General features: G+C 38.6%; 1 protein-coding gene across 5 annotated transcripts in view; it reads right to left on the bottom strand.

Annotated features, from left to right (window-relative positions):
* LARGE1 (LARGE xylosyl- and glucuronyltransferase 1) overlaps window positions 1–21206 on the bottom strand; it is a 285588-nt gene that overhangs the window by 68938 nt on the left and 195444 nt on the right. The gene's annotated exons all lie outside the window — the stretch shown is intronic.

Raw genomic sequence — 21206 nt, 5'->3', positions numbered from 1 at the left:
GCCAGCTTATGTAACAGACAAGCAAGCCTGGCACAGCAAATTCAGAATGGCTCATTTCTTCCCTGGCTAGTCTGAGTAATTAAACACTGTGGGAACCTTTGTCATGCTGACAGAAATATGACAGCCACAAAAATCTGAATGCTGCTTGATTTTGGAATACAATGATGGAGAATCTTCCTATGAGAATTAAGTGTTGGTAAAATGATCATCTAATATGAAGATCCGTTCATTATCTGATGGAGATAACATAATTGAAGAACAATGCTCAGTGTAAGAAATTATTCTTTTCCCATGCTCCCCCTACTAGTTTAATGGATTTTCTTTTTCTCAGTCACAAAGTAAAACCCTTTTCCTCCAAAAAATACTGGATTTAAAGAGTTTACCTACATAGAAAATTGCACCATTTTAATTTAAGACAGTAATCTAAAAGTAATTTAGGTCCGCCTGTGTAGAATGTTGCATAGAAATTATTTAGTTTTATTTCAGTTTATCTTGCATTGATTAGCAGCTGGCTTCAGCTAAAGTAAAATTTATTTTAAATCAAATGTGTCTAGGTTTGCACTGCTTAAAAATCAGCCAAAAAATGAATGTGTGTATAGATAAGGATTTAATTACATCCTAAAATGTGGTGTATAAAATGTAAATTAAGAGAAGGATTGAAATGATGCTGTGGTAACAGAGGATGGAGGGAAGGGGAGAACTGCATTTGGATCTAGTCAGAGAAAAGAAAAGGAATAGGGCTTTGAAAGAGGGACATGCTCAGTGAGGGCACTGAGACTGGTACTGGAAATTATTTTGCAACCTTTTGAGAAAGGAATTAAGCATCATGCTTTGAAGGCTCATTTTCAAATCCCAGCTATGCTCATAAAATTGTCTGTATGTTCACAGCAGTGCACTGAAAGCCTGAAATGAACATTTTATGTTGCTTACATACAACCACAGCTATATATTACTAAAATTTCATCGTGGTCCAAGACAAGGTTGGGCTGAGAACAAGACATAAGGACAGCTATGACTGATTCAATTTTGTAATTGGCTTGAAAGGTGATTGCAATACTCTTCTGTGGTATCTGTAAATCAGTGGAATGTCAGTAACCCCAACATGTCTCGAATGCTGTTTCAAAGAGTGTGAGCAGCAATGATTGGCCAATGTATACAAAAAATGAACCAGAACACCATGAAAGCATTCAAGGAGTGAATGGAAATTAATCTAAAAATAACTTTGAGAGATTACCAAGTCCACTCCACACCACTCCAGCATCATCCTACTCTATGCTAATGATAACATGTCTCCTCACCAGACCTTATTTTCCAGTGATGTCACTCCTATTCCATTACATATTTATTATACAGTATATATAATTTTTCACATTAGATGCCACAAATAATTTCTTAAGAATGTGGAGAATCTGGGAGAGAGCAAAAGGATCATATCAAAGACCCATTGGTGCTACTGAAAACTGGCAATACTAGCAGAGTGCAATGCACAAGCAAATGAAGGAAATTACAAGCCAGAGGCAAGCACATCCTGAGTAACTCTGTTCATACAGATAAATCATACCATCTCTCAACCTGTGAGACACCTGCAACACACTGGACAGCACATTAGACATCACAAGCCATGTAGTGTGTGGAAATATGAAAGGGATCTCAAGTGGCTGAAAGGAGGCTAAGGCCAATAGAGGCCAAAGGACACAATTTAAACCAACATTCATTGACTCCAAGCTGGAAGTCCACCTGTTTATAGCCACTCCCTTACAGCTGAAGTAGAGTAAATCAAAGTAAGAAACATTGGCTAGTTAAGGATGAGGAGGAGGAAAACAAAACAAAACAAAACAAAACAAACTCAATAGAAAATGCAGGTTCAGCTGGGCTGAAATGGGTTGACAGCACTGGTAGGAAGGGACTGACCCTGCCCATAATCTAATAGCACATTTCACAACTCAGCAGTCCACGAGTCCTTCTCAGGATAGTACAGCTACCATCAAAAGAATGGTAGAATGCCATTTGCAAGAAGCAGGTATCAAACTTCTTTACCATGGAGCATCAGTCTGCTTTCATTATTTTAGCCTCATGGACTTCTCAACGTGCTACAGACTTCAGCCTTTAAACCAATGAATAAGAAAAAATGAAGAAACCTTCATGCTTGTTAATGCTTTTTATTTCCCACATATCCAAAATCTCAGTTCTAGTAACTTATCCCTAAAATACTTATTTCTCAGTTATAATTTCTCATGCCAAAATAAACTAAAAAAGGAAATTATGTTTGCAGGTATTTACTGCAGTTGTATAATTTCCTTCTGCATTTTCCTTTTATTTTTGACGACACCAGAACAGATCTTACTTTCACCATAATTCCCTGAGGTTTGATACGGCACATGGATGAAGGCAGAAATGAACACCATGTAAGCTTTAGGGCTCAGATACCTGGGTCAGATAATGTGACTTACTGTGTACCAACTGAGCTGGAATAACTGCCTGTACATATCCTTTTAGCTTGTCACAAACACACAGTAAAATGTATGAGCTGACACGCTTTGGTTTGCTTTTGTAATGGCCTGGGAATTTGCACACGTTCACGTACTGTCCTAGGGTAGAGCATTATGCAACTTGTCAGGCTGTTGTAACTCTTACTGGTGCATAAAAGCCCATTAGGCAGATGTGATGGCTTGTCTCCCAAGCCACCTTGGAGAAAATTATGGAGATATGCTTTCCATCTTCTCTAGTTATATCTCTATTTTCTCTAGGCTGGAATAGTGTTGCTGTCTCTGCCAAAGAAGAATATATTTTTTATTTCCCTTTACATTGTCTCTGCAATCTTGACTTAAGGCAGAAGTAATCCAGAAAACAGAACTTCAGCTGCTTAGCAAATATTAATGTTTCCAAAAAGGTTTTCATTCTGAATCAATATAGAAAAAAAAAAGTGGAAATATTTTCTGGAAGATATCCCTCAAATATTTTGATATGAAGATATCAAAATAACATCTAAGAATGTACAATCATCCTCATATTAAATAATATAAAACAATGTGACACATAATACAGATGCATAATATATACCCTACAGACATTATTCCGTGTATCTCAAAATTCAAACAAAAAAAAAAATTCCAAAGTTTTGTCCTTCTAATTGCAACCAACTAAAAGTTCACTCAAAGGTTTTCACTCAGAGTTTTAATAAATTTTTGTTTCTTTAATGAATCATTGTGAGATTATCTGTGAGATTACCGGCTATTTAATTTTGCTATTTACTTTTTCAAGTTGTGAAAAATGCCATTCACTTGTTTTTGAAATTTTAAAAGTTTAATGGTAAATAAGATGGTTAAAAATAGAATTAGAGTAAAAAAATTGAACAATTAGAGTTAGGACAATACGAGACAAAAAACACAAAGTTTCAGATGTCTGGGTGCCTCCCCAAGCAAAAAGCTTTGGAGAAGGACCCCTGCTAACAAAGGACCATCTCTTAAAAGCAATAGCCTGTTGAATATTCATATATTTCATACATGATGCATAAACTCTATTTAAACAAAGAACCGTCTCTGGTTAGTATCACTTTTTTTTTCCTTTAATCTCTGTGGCATTCTCAAGGCTGAGAGAGGTAGGAGGAGTTAGTTTCTTCTGATAAGGAAGTAGGAAATTCTTTTTTTCTCTGAAAGATTTACGTTTTCCTGTGGCTGGCATACAAGAACTACACTTTAATTACAAAACTATATTTACTATACTATCAAAACATTAATACAACATTAACAATTAATACAACATAATACATAGAGTAAATATCTTGTGTAGAGCCATATAATATACATTTTTCACAAAGTGCGTCACAAAGTTACAGACATAGGCACTGGCCAAATAGATGTGTGGTGTCAAGTAGGCACAGCAAACAGCTCTCTGACCACCCACCAGCCTGTCCCTCTGCCACCCTTTGTGCCTTCCCAGCAAGGTGCTCACAGTTCTGCAGGAATTATCACCAGGTTCACTTTGCCTCTTCTCATACCTCAGTCTGAATTCAGGTTTTCTGTAGAGTTCCCTCCCAGCACAGCCTTTTAGGAAAGGCAAGCATAAAAGAGTTATGTGAGGTATTCTTCGAGCAGATGAGAACATGGTGCCTGCCATTAATGGATTTGAACCTTTCAGCATTCTGAGCTGCTGGTTTCTTCTTCCTAAGAGTTACTATAATAAAATACCACAAGTAACAGCAAAAGCTCTATCATTTTCTGTTCTGGTCCTGCAGTTATGATTAAGTGCACTCCTCTCACTCTTTGTTACTCCAGGCACAAGTTAGCTTATGAAAATTAAGCTGTCTTTCTTACTTCTTCATCTATCACCCCTAACAGCCAGACAAGAGAAAACAAGGCTATGATTCTGGCATGACCAGAGTGAAAAACTACCGGCAGAATTACTAGATTGAGGGAATGGGGATGTGTGCTGCCTGGTTGTGGCTTGAGACTTCTCCAGAAAGCAGCTGCAGCTACAGCATTCTGCACAGAACAGCTGCCCGACAGCTCTTGCACGATAAGAAGCTTGGCTGTTGCTGGGAAGAGGTTTCCATGGGAAAAAATAGACTTCTGAACCTGACAACTCAGTGCCTTCAATTCTGCTTTTACTTCACAGATTTTTGGGGGCGAATGGAGGGGAAAGGATTATCCCATAACTCAGACGACAAAGGGGACTCCAGACCTTAACTCAGCTCTCAGCTGTGACACTAATTTCTTGGGTGACACTGAACAGCCCCTTGCTCAATTCTCCCTGAAAAAAACTTTACCTCTCTTCCATTTTGCCTGTCTCACATGTTGCAAATGTTAAGTCCTCAGCTACTTTCTACTAAAAGGGTAAGAGAAGCAGCATGTGGCCAGGCTGAAGCTCCATCCAACAGGGAGCTGTTACCAGCAGCAGGGAGAAGAAACTGTGCAACATGAAACACAACAGTGCAGCTGTATGGTGGCACTTCTTAATGGGGGTCCTCTGGATACAGTCACTCGCAACACATCACACATCTGAAAAAGTATCAGCTTTTATTTATGTTGGGTCTGGTATCAGCTACTTTTGCTTGGTGCCAGTCTTGGTGCCTGTGAAAAATATTTTCCTATTCTGCCCTAATTTTCTCCCAGTTTTAGAGGATTTCATCTTCTCAGTAGTCTATGGTACACAGGACTTTAACCTCAGCTCTTGCCTTGATGTTATTTTGCTATTATAAACAATAAAAATAATAGTAAAAAATATAGTTATTACAGGTACTTCCAACATCTTATTTAGTGGAAACTTTTTTTCTTTTAAACCTATAGTGGTTTTTACATGAGTCCACTAAAATCAGCATGATTTCAATGAAATTAGTGTATCTAAGCTTACTGATACCAACTGAATATGTTGCCCTTCATATAAAGTCTTGCCTGAGTGACTGACCCTTTCTTGATAGCCCTCCTGCCCCTGACCACGTATCGGTTCATACAAAATATGTGGCTTCTAAAATCTTTCACTTCTCCTGCCACATCTCTCATCCGCCTCTTCAGGTCACTGTCAAATTCAAGTTCTTCATCCTCACTATCGCTGCCCTTTGCAATTCTTGCACTGTCTATATAAATGCATGCTGTCTATATAAATGCATGCTCCCAGGCTCATTCCTCTTTTCTACTGCCATGTCCTTTCCCATTCCTAAAAGAGACTCTGTCTTCTCATGCAACAAACGCCCTGACTTACCTCTGAAAATTTATTTCAAGCACAAAATCCCTCAGGACTTTCCTCTATAAATTTTTTTAGAAATTTTACCATGAATCCAATGTAAAATACACACACGAAACTGTGTGTGTGCTCTACAACACAAGTGTGCCAGACCCTAAAAATACAGTCTGACACTGTCTCAAACACATGTATGGTACAGGATACACTGTGTTCAACAGAATTGAATACTTTGACCTTTGCTGTGCATTTATTTCACAAGTGCACAAACATGTAGCTGTTATATGCATTATATTCGTATGCACATGAACATGCATATATATACATACATAAGCATGTAGAGGTATTTGTGTGCAAGTATATAGTCTCTGCCATTTAGAACTTCCTTATTACACATGGAAATATGAGGTTTCAGGGAAAAACGCCTTCTGCAAAAGGTAAACTTTTTTGCTTGATATTTCATTTGCATTAAGTATGCTGCTGTTTCCCAGCAACCATTACTCCTTCTTAGTGGACTAAATACCCATGGAGAGAAACTGCACGGGCAGTTATTAAGGCACAGGTTGGATGAGAAGGAGGCCAAAGAGTGGCTCACTGAAGGTACAGCAGGATTGGATCAGAAGAGGAGAGTATGGCTGCACAGATGCATCATGTGCATAGTACACAGGTGCCAGGAGAAGAAGAGAGGATACAGACAGTGAATACCTGGTAAGAACGGATGGTAGGCAAATGAGGCAGAGGTAGATACAATATCTCAAGGGCAGAGAAAGTCAAGAGTCAGGTTGACCCAATGGAAAAGAACAAGTGAAAGGAATAAAGGCAAACTCTGGCAATGCTGAAACAAGGATGTAAAGCAATGGTATCAGCTATCCTCTGGGATGTACTCAGAGATGGTGCTGTGACAAGGAAAAAAGAGGTTAAAGCAACTCAGACCAGAGAAGAAAAATAACTTGACAAGAGTCTATACAGAGAGAAACATGACAAATGTTTCGTATGTGGTAGGAGGGAGGATTCAAAAGGCATACATAAAAGGTGATTCAGAGGATGCAGTATATAGAACTGAATTGAGAAAGGTTGGGGTGAAGACCTAGATCCGATTCATCTTCATAAGGAAAGATGAAAGAATGAAATCAATCAAGAGAAGAAAATATATTGGGTTTCCGATCATCTTCTAGTGTCCTCCAAGGAGCTTGTTAGAAAAATTAAGAGGAGAGTGAGAAGCCCAGCAAACTCCAGCAAAGCTAGTAAATCTATCATTAATGTCTGCAGCACTTTCATCTGCAGAATTTCAGGGAAATAGATTCTCAGCAGCTGAGGACAAGAAGGTAAGCATAGAAAAAAACCCTTTCATTTTTCAACAAAACTTTTCACAGTTTTCTGTGGTCCCTTCCAAACTGGACCCATTCTGTGATATGCCCAACTCATTGCCATGAAATGTGCTCTGGCATGGAGTCTGAAGAATGAAATGGTTGTGCAATTGTGAGCTTGAGCAGAAGAGAGGCTCATACCAGCTACAGGGGCTGCTGAGCCAGTCCTTCCTCATCTTAGTTTTTATGTCACTATTTACAGTACAAATTGTCCCAGCAGTAGAACTGACATCCAATTAGCAGCAATAGGAGACTATACATTTTCAGCCTTTTCCAGCTGGTAAATATTCTTTTCTAACCAGGCTTCAGGAGATCAGATGTACCCACTGCTCTGACTACGCACCTTACTTTTCTATGCACACCAATGGTATTTCCCTTATTATGGTCTCCTTTCAAATTTTTGGTTTATTCAGTATAGAACCCCACACTCTTGTTAAATTGAAAATTTCTTTTTCTGATAGCAGCAAAATATCCTTGTGAACAAAGTCAATTCAAATCCACCCCTCCTAATATTCAGGCATTGATTTGAGAGAAAGGGTCCCGAGTTTCAGGAATATACAAGGTATTAAAACCACTGTTTGAATTTGGGCTATGAAGGAATAAGCGATCACTGAACAATTTTTTTTTTTTTTTTTTTTCTGCCAGAGATAATGGAATAAAACTGTGAAGAGCAGAAGAGTAACTATCCATGCACTATGACTCTGCCTGTCTTAAGTGCATAAATTTTATAAAGAGGATAAGGCAAAGCCTAAACCTGTCTCAGTCATGTGGAACCAAGCAGCAGGACACAGTGTGTGATCAATAAGGCTCTGATGTAATGCCTTTCAGTAGTTGCACTTCATTAAGGAGAACTTACAGCAGGAGAAACTGAGACTCATGGTGATGGGAGCGACATTTCCAAGGTCACTGGGGAGGTGAGTGGTGAGCTAGGTGCCAGGACTTGTGAGACCCAGAGCACTGATTTTAGACACTGACAGACTGGTCCTAATGAAAACCTAGTGCTTAAATCACTCAGAATTACTGCCAGTAATCACTCAGAAATTCCCACTCAGCTCATCTTCGAGCAGCTGTCAGCTCACTTGGTCCAATGATGGCTGAGTTTTTCCTTGCCACATCTCTGAACGCTTTGTGCTGCCCTGACACAGATTTACTTTGGGCACATCCCTTGGGATTCCAGGCATGTCTCATCACTTTCCTTTTGACATTCAGGCAGCTGCATTTTTCAGTAGTGATGTTAACTGAATGATCTTAACTCATATTTGCACCAGGTAACAGAGGTTTGAAGTTGTCTGTTTGTCCCTCATTTTCATAACATCACTGCATTGCCACACTTCATCAGGTTTTGGTGATTGTTGTCTGAGGTTGTTGGAATGGTAAATGTCTTTGTTAGCAAGGAATTATAGGAAGAGTAAGAGCTTCCTAATATTCCAAAGATCAAGGAAACTGTGCACAGCTTCCTACTTCATATCCTTTTGGGCAGTTATCATATATTAACAGCAAGATATTAACCCCCCTTTCTTTTGATTTAAAAGGAACAAATCTTTTAAATCGATTAGCACACCAAGAATGTTTGGAAGCAAGGAATCAGTGTATGAGAATCAGAGAAATCCCAGAATGGAGAAGCAGAGGCAGAATCCCGCCTGCCCAAGATGAACAAAATGAAAAGGGTTAGTTTTCTAGCGACAATTAAAAAAAAAATCAAGACAAATCAGAAAAAATCTGTAGAAAGGGCTGTAGTCATCCACTCAATGTGAAAAAGGTTGCCAAGTTATAGTATGTGGTGTTGAAATCCAACTATGTTGACATTATTTTTCCCCTCTGTTGGGTTCAGTTCTGTTAAAAGAATAAACAAGCTTTGCAATTCCCTTTGGATATGTTGCTTTACCAGTCTCTGCAAATTCTTCTAAATGAAAACTCAGGAGTTGTCTCTTCAGTAGACACATACTGCAGTAAGATGATGCTACCTGCCTAGCACTTCTTGCCAATGCTATTAAAGGCACTTACTACACTGACAATTGGTTTGTGTAAACAGCTCACCTTATCCTTTTAATTATGGACTTCAAGACAGGTTAGAGTTCACAAGCACTACTGCTAAGACTTATTTATGCATCAGGAGTATCAGACAGTAAGATGATACAGCAAATATTTGTTCACACCTAATGATGAAGCACAATTAAACCTGTATCAGGAAATAGGACAGAGCTCTGATACCAAACAACTTGCTGTTTTGCATCTTGAGCCTAAAGAGTCAGAGATGCTTCTGCCTTATGCTACAAAACAGTGGCTGTATCAGGCATCTCATGCTGCAGTGATGAGTTCGAGAGTCCTAGGATCTGTTCCTCATTCTTATGTTGACTGGCTTGGCTGTGCAATCAGAGACAAGTCACCTCTTCAGTGAGCTGCAGCTTCCCTAAATAGGGCATGATTCTGCACTTAGGCCATGGGGAAGAAGAAAAGAACAACTTGGAAAACAGAATAGAAGTGTTGCAAGTTATTATCTCAGCAAGAGATGGAGCACTGCAAATACCTAATAAATGCACAGAGAATTGGTCTTAAATTTGAAAACAACCATCCTTCCTCTGTATTCTTCTCTGCCTTTCAACCTGTACTCTGGAGACATCTGGATTCAAAGGGTAAAGTGGCTGAGATCTTCTCTTGCTGAAAATATGTTTACTTGTAAACCCAACATGAAATCATACATTGCATTGGCTCAGTTTTGCCAGCATGTCCAATAGTACAGTCATAATGGGCACAAAGTTAAAATGTAGCCATCTTGAGCTCATGTTGAGCTTGGTACCTTCAGCTCCAAGAATAAATCATACAGGATGCCTTGTGGATTGCTAGCAAGCATTAGCTAGTTTACTTTCTTATTTTATGGCTGTTTGCTACATATATGACGTTTCGTTTGACAACGAAACAGTTAACATTCCTGATGCAGAATCCAGTAAGGCTTGGAAAAAGCAGCAAACCCCCATTCTTCAGCCTTTTGCAGATGCACTTTGTGGATAGCACCAGTGGTTCTCAGATGTTTAACACAAGTCTGTCTCAGTACTGACATTTCCCTTTTGTCCCTATTTATTGGCTAAGTAATGAGCGATTCCTGTTGTTCTGAAGAATCCTCAAGCAAAGAGGAAGAAGGCTATCTCAGCTAAGTGAAGGAATAAAAACAGATGTTATGAAAATCAGCTTAAGTTCCCTCTCCCTCTCTGTTGTTTAATTAGTTAGTTAGTTTAGGTCTTCCTTTAATTAAGACAAACAGATGAAAAATCTGAGGCCAGTAGTACACAGGAAATACAGAATTTTATCACACAGCCCTGAGTCAGAGAGTCTTTGAAGTGTTGCAATGAGTTGAAGTCCAAAGGCAAAGAGGTGAGAGATTAGCAGAAGGCACATGTTTCATTAAGTAGGTCTGTTGGTAATAACAGGAAGAAAGGGCAAGACTTGCTGTCCACTGAAACACAAGTCCCATAATGTATTCTGCACCTCATATCGTTCAAGCCTCTAATATTTCATTCATTGATTTTATTGTCAAATGAAAAGACACTCGTTCCAAGTGGCATTTAGTGAGACAGATGGAGAGAGATCCAGAGTTCATTACTAGGAGTTTGCTCACTGGATAAAGTTGACATATGATAAAAAGCAAAAGGAGGGCAGAAGTCTACTGGTCCTAATGTTTAGAGGGGTCTTTTTGGCTCTCCTCCTGGAAGCTGAAGGGCTTTGCATGTGGTCAGACTGCAGACTGCCTCACATGTCGTCTGCCATCTATGAAAAAGCATCATTCCAACTTCTCACACAGGCCCTCCCTCCCTGTCCTGGCTGTATGCTCCTTCCCCTACATAAGTATGTAAAATGTCACACCAGCACCCCACAAACCCTACAGACTCCTCCCCTGTAATGAGGTCAACTAGTGTGGACCTTCTAAAAGGTTATGTGCAGGAGACCAAGATGTGAAATGGATTTTGGCTGAAAATAGCCAGCATTTGCTGGGCTTCAGCAAAACAATAGCTTCTGTAGGCAGGCACGGCAGCAGAATTTAAAACGCCCAAGTAGTTAAAAATAAGGAACCTATCAACAGCTTGGAAAAACTTTTGTGAACTTCTTTATTAATCAATTATAGGATCTCCACCTAGATTTAAATTTAAACAACAGTATCCTTTATTAATCTGAGTCTAATTTCACTGGGGTTTTTTTTTAAAGTGACTTTTATAGCAAGGTTTAACATTTAAGCTTTCATTCAAAATACTAAAGAATCAAAATTATTATCTCAAATATTGAAAACCCCTCATATTTCCACAATAAAATGAGAGAGAGGCATGAAAGAATTAAGAATTCTGAGGACATCAAGAAGCAGGAAGCCAAGTGTGCAATTGCTGTAGGAAAGCACGCAAAAGGCAGGAAGTTCTAGTAGCTGCTAATCCCCTTAATCCCTATTAATGCATGAAGTGTAAGCAACATCTGCTTTATGAAGTAGTAAAATGCTGTTACGAATTTTGAATCTATCTTGCATCTCAATAAATTTTGTAATCAAAAGGGTAAAAACAGCAAGTGAAATATCAGTAATTTTCTATTGACTTATTTTCCTTTTCACCTGTCTAAGGATGAGATGGAAAACAAAATTAAAACTGAAATCTCTAAAAGGGACCTAGCTAACTCACTCCCTCATAAGCCCAGATGTCAGATGGCACACTGTACCTGCTCTTAAAAAAGGGAATAAATGCATGAGAAAAGTATGAGAAAATTATTCACAGCCTATCTGTATCATAAGCCTCTTCTGCGTTAAAGAAGAAAAAAAAATTACAAAACAAAGGTCTTCCCTCTCTGTCTTTCTTGGGTTCCTCACTCATCAGATAATCACAAGTCAGACCCTTCATTGGCTCATAGAAACTGATGTCACCTTTTGTCAGTCATGCTGCATAGCCATTAAGCACCATAATAAATACAAATTGAAATAGAAACATATTTAATACTTTAGCGAATTAAAAATGGATTGCTTTTCAAGTACTAAAAACCAGTCAGAAGTTAATATATGTGTTTGCAGATTAGAAAGGCAATTAAGTCAAAAAAAAGAATGATAGAGTGATATAGAAGACAATTTTGGCTGCATATTGGGAAGATCAGTAAGACCTAGTTAAATGCTGTGATGAAATCTTTACTTCCATTGGATTTAACACTATGAGAATTAATTCAGACCTCAGTCACATAAATGCTATAGAGGCAAGCACACTAATTTGCGAAATTACCACCCCATGGCAGGAGTTCCTATCCACTCAGTTCATCTTGGTGTCCGGCTATCCGTGTTGGCTGCAGCCCTCTCCACTGCTCCTCTACAATGGCTGTATGGAGAGTGAGAGGGACAGTAAGTCTGTTAATACAGCTCATGGAAAACTACTGAGGAGATGATAGCAGTAATTTCTTAAATCACTCCAAACAAAACTGTCAGGACATCAGTTTATAGCTCCAGCATCCAGTAAATGGGACATTTACAGATAATCTGTTATAATCTCTAAAAAACGTAAATCCTTTGGTAGCAGTGAGGGCAGATTTGTGCAAGGCTCCCTTCAGTATCTCACTTTAGCTTCCACCTCTGCCCTTTTTGAAGGCAGAACTGATCTTCCTTCCCCATGATTCTTTCCTGGAGGTGCACAAACATTGGACTTGCTTATAAAATCCAATTGTGTAGTTCCAGACAGACCTGCCTAGGATTTACTCCTCACAAAGAAAAGATAATGTAGGTGGTTCTGAATAACTCTTCCAGTATCATCTGTGCACAGATTTTTTTTTATTATTTTTTTTTCCCCTAAATGTATCCTAAATAACTCATGTTTTAATCCATCCAGTTTTGGTCATCTTCTATTACACTGTCAAAAGTGATCCCCCGAGTCATTTCTTAACTCCTCACTTCATTAGCAATACTTTTAGCTTCGAGCTACACTTGCTTCCTGTCACCTCTAAGTGTTTTCAGAAATAAACTTGTTCTTGACATGACTGTTTCCTGTCTCATTTTTAAGATTTTTCTCTCTGTGTTCAATGCTGTAAGAAAACTGATGGTCAGTTGTACTTTGCAAATTGTAATAAGAAATGTAAGGATCATTTTCAGTGGTACTTAACTACTCAAAGTAACAAAAAAGAGACAAAGTCCCATTCTCTAACATGTGAAATGCTAGTTTCTGTCCTAGAGTAAGACGTGACCTTCTGATTCAATTTAAAGCCCTTATTCTGTCACTAAAGCCATTAATTGCATGAGGAAACAAACTCCAAGGCACAAATCAGATTTTGGGACAAAATTTTTTATCATCCCATGAAGAGTAACCCAGCTCCTGTCTTTCCATGAATGAAAAACAAACAATTTCCCATTTAAGCTTACAAGATCAATGCTTCAAGGAAGTGAATTCTGCGAGTATATCCGCACTAAAAGAAAGAAGTATTTATGTGAGATGTGACTTAAGATACAGAGGCATTAAAAAGAGATTATTGCCTGTTTTGGAAGTGGAAGAAAGACCTATATATCATTATCAGATTCTGATCAGGTCTAGAAACTGAAGAGTACTAATGTTATTTCGTTTCACGACAGATGGGAAGGTTCGCCCCTCAGAAAGACTGAATGAGGGCTGAATCAAGAGCAATCATAAATTAACGAATTTGAAGGATTTTTTTTCCTCCTCTTTTCTTCCAAGTCCTCTAAGCTAATTTTGTAGCTAATGCAAGGACAGATCTGGGCAAGTAATTATCGAGCAGGTACGACAGGATTAAGTAAATGCTCTATGACAAGACAATGCTGAACTTCTCTCACTGAACCACTACACAAATTATTTGTGGCCAGGATTAAAGTATTTAATTAAATCATCTTTGTGTAGATGAAACATGAAAATCATTTTCTAAATTGCTGCCAGAGAGAAAAACACTTCCCTTCATTTGCTTCCTACAATCCACTGAATCTGTAGTTCAAAAACCAAAAATGATCAAAACAGCAGTGACTCACTAGCAAGAGCATTAGGATAAATTGAACTACCTTGAAAGTTATCTCCTTGCATACTTTTCTCCTCCAGCCAAGATGATTGTCATATTAGACAAATGCATGAGTGGAAAAAGGACAGCTTCCCGACTGGAAGTGTAGTGTCCCTCCATGATAGGAGAGGTTTACACACCTCACTTTTCTTAAAGTAAAGCTGACAGTCACTTCAATGAGCTCTTACACAACATTAGCATTCTGTGAGAGGACTCTGAGGGAGAAAAGGGATTGTCATACTTTTGTTTTACAGAAACAACAACAGAAAGTAAGGAAACCTTGCTACTTAAGAAAAGAGTGTGTGCAGAACAAAGGATTTTTTGACCCCTGAGACCAACAAGGGGAAAATCCATCAAATTTAAGACATCCTGAGATTTATACAGGGATGATTTATATACATAAGAGATGATATAAATATGATATATATATAAATGAAATTTATATAAATCTCTAACTGATATTTATTTTCCACAGTACCAGAAGGGAGAACCAACACTGCGGGGTTGCTCAGTTAAGGTCAGAAGATCCAAAATATTCTCTGCCTCTCATTGACCCCATCAGCAGCTATGAGACACAGCTAACCCAGGAGAGGAGAACTGAGAGACAAGTACCTAGAGTTTTTATGGACTGCACCAAAGAACATCTGAAGTCATGGCTGAGCTGGGAGAGAAATTTTAATGGTTTCATCAAAATGTTTTTTAGTCACATTTAGAAAACTGTTTTGAATAATGAACATCTGAACTTGGTTTGACTTCATTTGGCTGCAGAATTGAATGAAATAATCTGCTGGTGGATAAGATGCAAAAATTTGGACTTAATTCTCTAGCCACTGTCAACTAGGATGGAATGACTTCAAGCTATTTCTTTCTATTTGGACTAGTATCTTAGCTGGAAGAAAGCCTAGTGGGGAAGAACTGTGTTGGTTATTAATGCAAATCCTTACAATCTCCCTTCAGATATGAAAGGTGTTGTCATTTTTCATACTGGATGTCTACTCCTTATTGCAGCAAATCAATTTTTTTTTTTTTTTCTTTTTTTCCCCCCTCTTTTAATTGCAAGCCATAACAAAAAAAGAAAAAGAAAATTATTTGTACAAAACCATTACAGATGCATCAAAGAATAAAGTACTGTGAATTGATTTTTAGGTCTAGGAAACCTTGTCATGATCTCTTCAAATGACAACTAAGATGAAAAATCTACCTCCAGCTAAACTTTATTATTCCTTCTGCCGCATGGATAGTAAAATAAATAATTTTCTGAAGGGAAAAAGAAAGAAAGTTAGATAAAACAAATATTATAAATTTTTATTATGATTTCTTTTCAACTCTACTCTTTAAGAAACAGCCTATAGACTCTTTGCTCTCAAAAGTAGCAAAACCAATTAATATTCTATGTGAATAGTCATTAAATGAACAGTCTGTGTGAATACATGTGCAATAAAAACCAACACTGAACACTCAGTAATTTCAGTGAGTTTTTTGCTCACACAGCTATAAACATGCACATGTGCATATGCACCAGAAACTAGATCAACCCTGCCGACCAATGTTAACCAAAAAAGGAACGTCTTTTAATAATTCTAATAATTTCTGGATATACTCTATTAGTAAGTCACTGTGAATGAGAGAGAAACTAACACAACAAATATACATGTAACAACAGCAAGCAGCAGGGAGGGGAGGAAAATACGGCAACAAGCATATGAAACTTCTAATGGAAATGAATTCTACTTAAGAAATATAGAGTAGAGGTCTCTAGTAAGCTCCAAGGTGTATAAAAATGCACATACTAAAATGTTTCCACAGTATAATCCAAAAATTATTTAAGTACTTACAGGAGCTTTCATAAGATATGTTTTGATATATTTCTTCTGGACCACTTAACAATCATGAGATGCTGCTTAATTTCCTTTCCCACCACTATTTCCTGTCAATAAATGCACGTGTGCTAAATTTAATTTTTCTCCTTTGTAATTAGTGTTGGTCTAACTGCCTGACATATTAACTGATTCTAAAATCTCATATTTGTGACATCAAATGATTTCCATAGTGACAGATTGAGACATACTCCTGAATAAGAGTGGTAAGTGGGTCATATTTGACTGGAAAGGGGAGAAAAATTCCAACTCCCCTTTATATATGTTTTCTTTGATTAGGCTAATCGGTAACTACAGGAAGATATGACTGTGGTACAGTTAATTTGCTGAGAAGCTGATAATCGCAGAGGCTTGTGAGAAAATTTTTAAGGTTATGGTGGGTAATGAAGACTTTAAGAATATGTCAATCACTTCTTGAAGATTAAATAATTTGATTCATACCTTCAGACTTATTCCAGTACATAACTTAGCTCAGTGATTTTTAGTTTTTTTTTAGTGGACTGTTCTGAAGAATATGCCACTTTAAAACCATGTTGCAGTCGCTTTGAACATTAAGTTCAGTCTGGACTTGACACTAGAAAATCTCTGGTCCCTGTCTCTTTGCACAAGGAATTTATTCTCTTCTCAGATTTATTTCCATTTATCAGCTTCAATTTGTACTGTAGACCATACTTGAGCGATGGAACTGTACCTCATGTCTCTAGGTCTGCATTAAAATTTGATTTGTTACACGGGCATGTGTGTCCTTGGATGATGTCTGTCAAGGGTGCTCCAGTGAACACCAGTACTGTCAAGTCCTCAAAACTTGCCAGCACTTCTGGCTTTGAAGGGCAACTGAATAAAATACACTTAACAGGGTGGTCTTATATGTCAGCAATAGCACCTGCTGTGAGTCCTGATAAAGTGATTCAGTGGTGTGAGTCTGTGAGACAGGGAATGAAGACCCTCCATTTGCACAAACTGACTTGAAGGAGCAAATATTCAAACACAGCAAGCAGGTATGACTCCTTTTATCTCAAATGGAGCCATTCCAACTTGTAGCAGGTTAGAATTTGTCTCGGTAAATTTATACTACAGAAAAATGAAGTGTTTTTCATGTATTTTCTGGGTTTTATATATTTTCTCATAAAAACACCAGCTGTTGGCTTTACTGCTGATTAGCAACCTCCCACTTTCCCATTCTGGGCAAGTTGGTGATGAAAGCTGTCAGCAAGAACAGAATTGCTGGCAAGGCACCCCCTGGCCAAGGCACACTCCAAGGAGCACACTGTGTAGGAGAGGCTTTGCCATTTGGGCAACTGGGCTTCATGAATTCTAATCCAGAATGGCCCAAGTATAGCTCCTTAGAAGAGCAAGCTAAATTAAAACCAACAACTCTCCCAAGTGGAAAGGAATCCAACCACTATTTTTAAAATGCTACCAGAATGGCATAGCAGGATGTGTATATAGCTATTTGATAATTTTGAGAGTACATCTAATTTGATGTTTTCATGGGGAGAAACTCTGCAAGTACAAAGTACCAGAATCACATGCGGCCCTAGATGTTAAATTTCACAGGAAATGGTAGTAGTTGCCCTCTGAAGTGTCTGACAGCTATCATTCAGGTGTACTGAAAACAGCACCTCAGAAACCACAATGAACCCAGACAGCTACACCTTCACGTATTCACAGTAAATCTTCAGCAATTATTCCACTGAGGCTAAACATGAGAAAAATCAAAGGGTACTATGAATTCCCAGTGTAAAAAGGGCTCATCAAGGAAAATATTTATTCCTGTGGGCAGTTCATATGGACAGGGGGAGTTTATCCAGAGCTAGGGGCTCTACACATACACACCCACACCCATCCACCCTTGTAATGACCAGGGCAAGACAGAATGGGATAGCGAAAGGAACTCGCAAACAGAACCCAGGCCTGTGGAGGCAGTAAAGTGCCTGCTTATGTCTGTGGCAGAGCTGGGAAGCAGAGCTCAGATCCCTGCTGTTCCACTTTGTGGAACTGCTCTTCTCCTTCTCAATCCCTCTATGGATTTTTTTCGATTTATTTCATGAGCAACAAAGTTTGCCAATACACAGTTACAATGTTAATGTGTATAAATCATGAACACTTTTTCTTGTTTCAACAGGAGAGTCTAAATAGTTTCTAAGATTGCAAATTAGTTCATCTCTGCTTAAAGGATTAACTTTTTAGATCTTTTGCAAATCAGTGAATTTAAAAGAAAAAAAATACACAATGCTCTCCCAGAGGGAGCAAAGTCACTCCCCCAGCAAAGCTGCTTTCAACTCCAAGTTCTGCTAATAAAATGGCAAAGAAAAAACTCTCTGCAACAACTTATTCATGTCAGACACGACCTTGGGAAGTGTTTTGTAATATGCCAGAACACAAAAAATACAGAATTCAGTAATTAGCAAGCATGGAGAGATTATATTGATATTTTATATATATTGGTTGGTAGACAGAGGAGGAACAACAAACAGGAATACTGAAACCATAGCAGGCTGGACAGTCAGGTTGATGAGAGTAGTTAAGAAGATTAATGTATACTCTAAACTGAACTCCCCTTGTTGGTCAGTGCTCAGTAATTTAAAAGACAATGCCAGAGCCTTCATTTCAAGGTGGCAGAAAATTCTGATGATGAAAAGACACAGCTGAAAACTTGCTTTTAATTAAAAAGCAAACAGGCTGAAGCTCCCATGTGCCTAAAAGGAAGTAATAGCATTTAGGAAACAGAGAGGAGGGATTATTATTTAGATGGTTAATTTTATTAAATAAAAGAATTCAAAGAGAACCAGTAACAACTTTTCCGCCCTAGTATCCTCAACAACATAAGATGATTACTCACCGACTTAATGAGAAAAAGTTTGAGGTTAAAGAGAAAGCAATTAAACTGACAGATTTGCTGCTACCAAAACCAGATATCTGCAAAATGCAGAGCTAGGACACATTAAATGACCAGAAAAATTCATGAACATGAATGAAAATGATGAAGAAATGGATGACAAAATTCACATCTTCTATGCCATAATACAATAGGCAGACCAGTGACAAGCAAACTGTCAGGTGCATGTTCAGATGGACACAGGTGACATATTCCTAATATTTACAAAAATTTGATCAAAATTATTATACTAACAGTTTATGACATATGGGACCTCAGAAATTCAAGCAAAAGAGGCCAAAACTAGTTTTCTACAGAAACTGGAGGTTTCCAGTTAGCTTCCCTTTCTTGCTGCAAACACTTTTAACCTGCTGAGGTTTAGTTACATAACTGTTTTAGAGTTAAGAATTTATGAGCTGTGGGCAGGAGCTCTTTTTCCTAGGAATCATTGAGCTCTGTAGCCTCAGGAATGCAACATCTGCCATAGCATGTACCAGTGGGGAGCAGCAGCAGTTTGTCATGGTCAACTGTGACATTTTGCTGACTGCTCCACCTTTTTCCCAATGCTAAACTCAATGATCTTAAACTTCAGCCTACATTTCAGCATCAAAGGCCTAAGAGGAAGTTAGTACTTCACATATCCCCTGCACTTCGAAAGACCACATTTGGCAGACACTGTTCAATGAGGGGGATAAAAGAGGATGCTGGTGGAGAGCAACACTTGGCCTTGAATCTATTAGCCAGGACAGACTCTGATGTTATCTGCCTGAACTCAATGCTGTATCTTGGTGCACCATCATTTCCAGTCTTGCTGAAGTCAATGAGACTACTCATGAGCTTTAACACTTCAGCCTATGATTAAGTACTTCACTAAATAAGGTCATTAAATTTAAATTGTAGATGCTTGCTAGTACTCCTGAAGGTTGTTCTGTCACCTGCAACTGTAATCCCTGCAGGCCCATGGCTGGCAAAACAAGTGGCTAAGTAACATCCAAATCTGCATGTCAGCAATCCTCCCACTAGACTTAAGACATGGGAAATTGATTGATTCAAGAGGGAGCTGTGTTTACCCTGCTGCTGAGGTAGGGAAGAACAGAAGCATGTTGTGGCTTGTAGAAAAGATTGAAACACACAGAAGAGGAAAGGTGGATGAACCTGGCATACCACAGTCTCTAGCAGAGATAACTTAGCTGGTTTAAGTAGCAAAAGCCTTACAACTGTGTTAATGCAGTGTTTTGCCACTGTGTAGTTTTGCCATTTCTCAGCAGAAACTATCAGTGCAACACAGTATTTTGCCAGTGCAGTTAACTAGCTCAGGTGTATGTGCATATGTAGGCCCTCACAGAGATATATTCTAAAGGATTCCTAAAGGATTAACACGACATTTCATACGCTACCAAGCTATTTTCACTTCTCTCTATCCAGCATGCACACTTCAAAGCAGCCCTCTACCCTGCTTCCTACTCCCAAACAGGCTATCAATCATAATGAAGGGTATGCAAAAGACGTAAAGTAGATAACAGACCATTAAAAGCTCAAATGAAACTACTAAAGGTTTCATTAATCATAGCACAATCCAGTCTTGAACCAGGAGCTACAGAATTGGTGGGTGAGTAATGGAAGGCTTTTTGCTACCCAATTCTAATGACTGGGAAAGGGAGTTGCCTTAAACATTCTGCCCTTCCTCTTCTTCCTCAGGTGTGCATGACCTGTGCAGGCTACGTTGCTGGGAAAGGAGTGAGTGAATAGAGAACAAAAATAAGAGACCTGCTACGAAAAAACAGTGCAAATGCTCTCCAAAAAGCCTGCATTCTCAAAAGAATCAAAACACCCATAGTTTACTCAAATTTTAGTAACAGCACTTCTGGAAAACTGGCTGAACTGGCTCCTTCTTCCTGGCAAGAGGTCTTTATTTAGGGATTTGACAGAGTATCAGAAAGAGGAGTTTTCTTCCTAGGGGCCCAAATCCCAGTGCTGATCCCGCCACTGTAAAAGCACAGCAGGTAAATTTTAAAGAAAATAGTGTAAGAAAGAGATGCCCTCTTTGCACCACTTCCTTTTTGTACTTCTGGCTTTTTCCAGCAGCTTTCCAAACCCCTTCCAGAAGAAGTCAGCAGGATACCTGCTAGGCAACTGCCAGGTGAACAGGAGCTACCTGCTGGACACACCTGGCTATTTAACCCTTCTGATGCCATATGTCTCTGCATAATAGCTTACAAGTGGTGTATACATTTTTGTTTTTTTTGACTCCAGAAGCAGGTTGGAGAAGGTGGTTTCAGCAGAGGTTGTTTCTTTGGACAGCAGAGACAGAAGACAGTCTCAAAAAGATTCTAGTAATTAATTGGAAGAGACAAGATGTCAAAATTAAAGAGGTCTAACAGAATAGGTCTCAAGTTTAATCCT

This window comes from Hirundo rustica, chromosome 4, assembly GCF_015227805.2.
Source record: "Hirundo rustica isolate bHirRus1 chromosome 4, bHirRus1.pri.v3, whole genome shotgun sequence".
Taxonomy (NCBI): Eukaryota; Metazoa; Chordata; class Aves; order Passeriformes; family Hirundinidae; genus Hirundo; species Hirundo rustica.
Note: the sequence above shows the minus strand (reverse complement) of the source record. Positions and strands in the feature narration are given on the sequence as shown.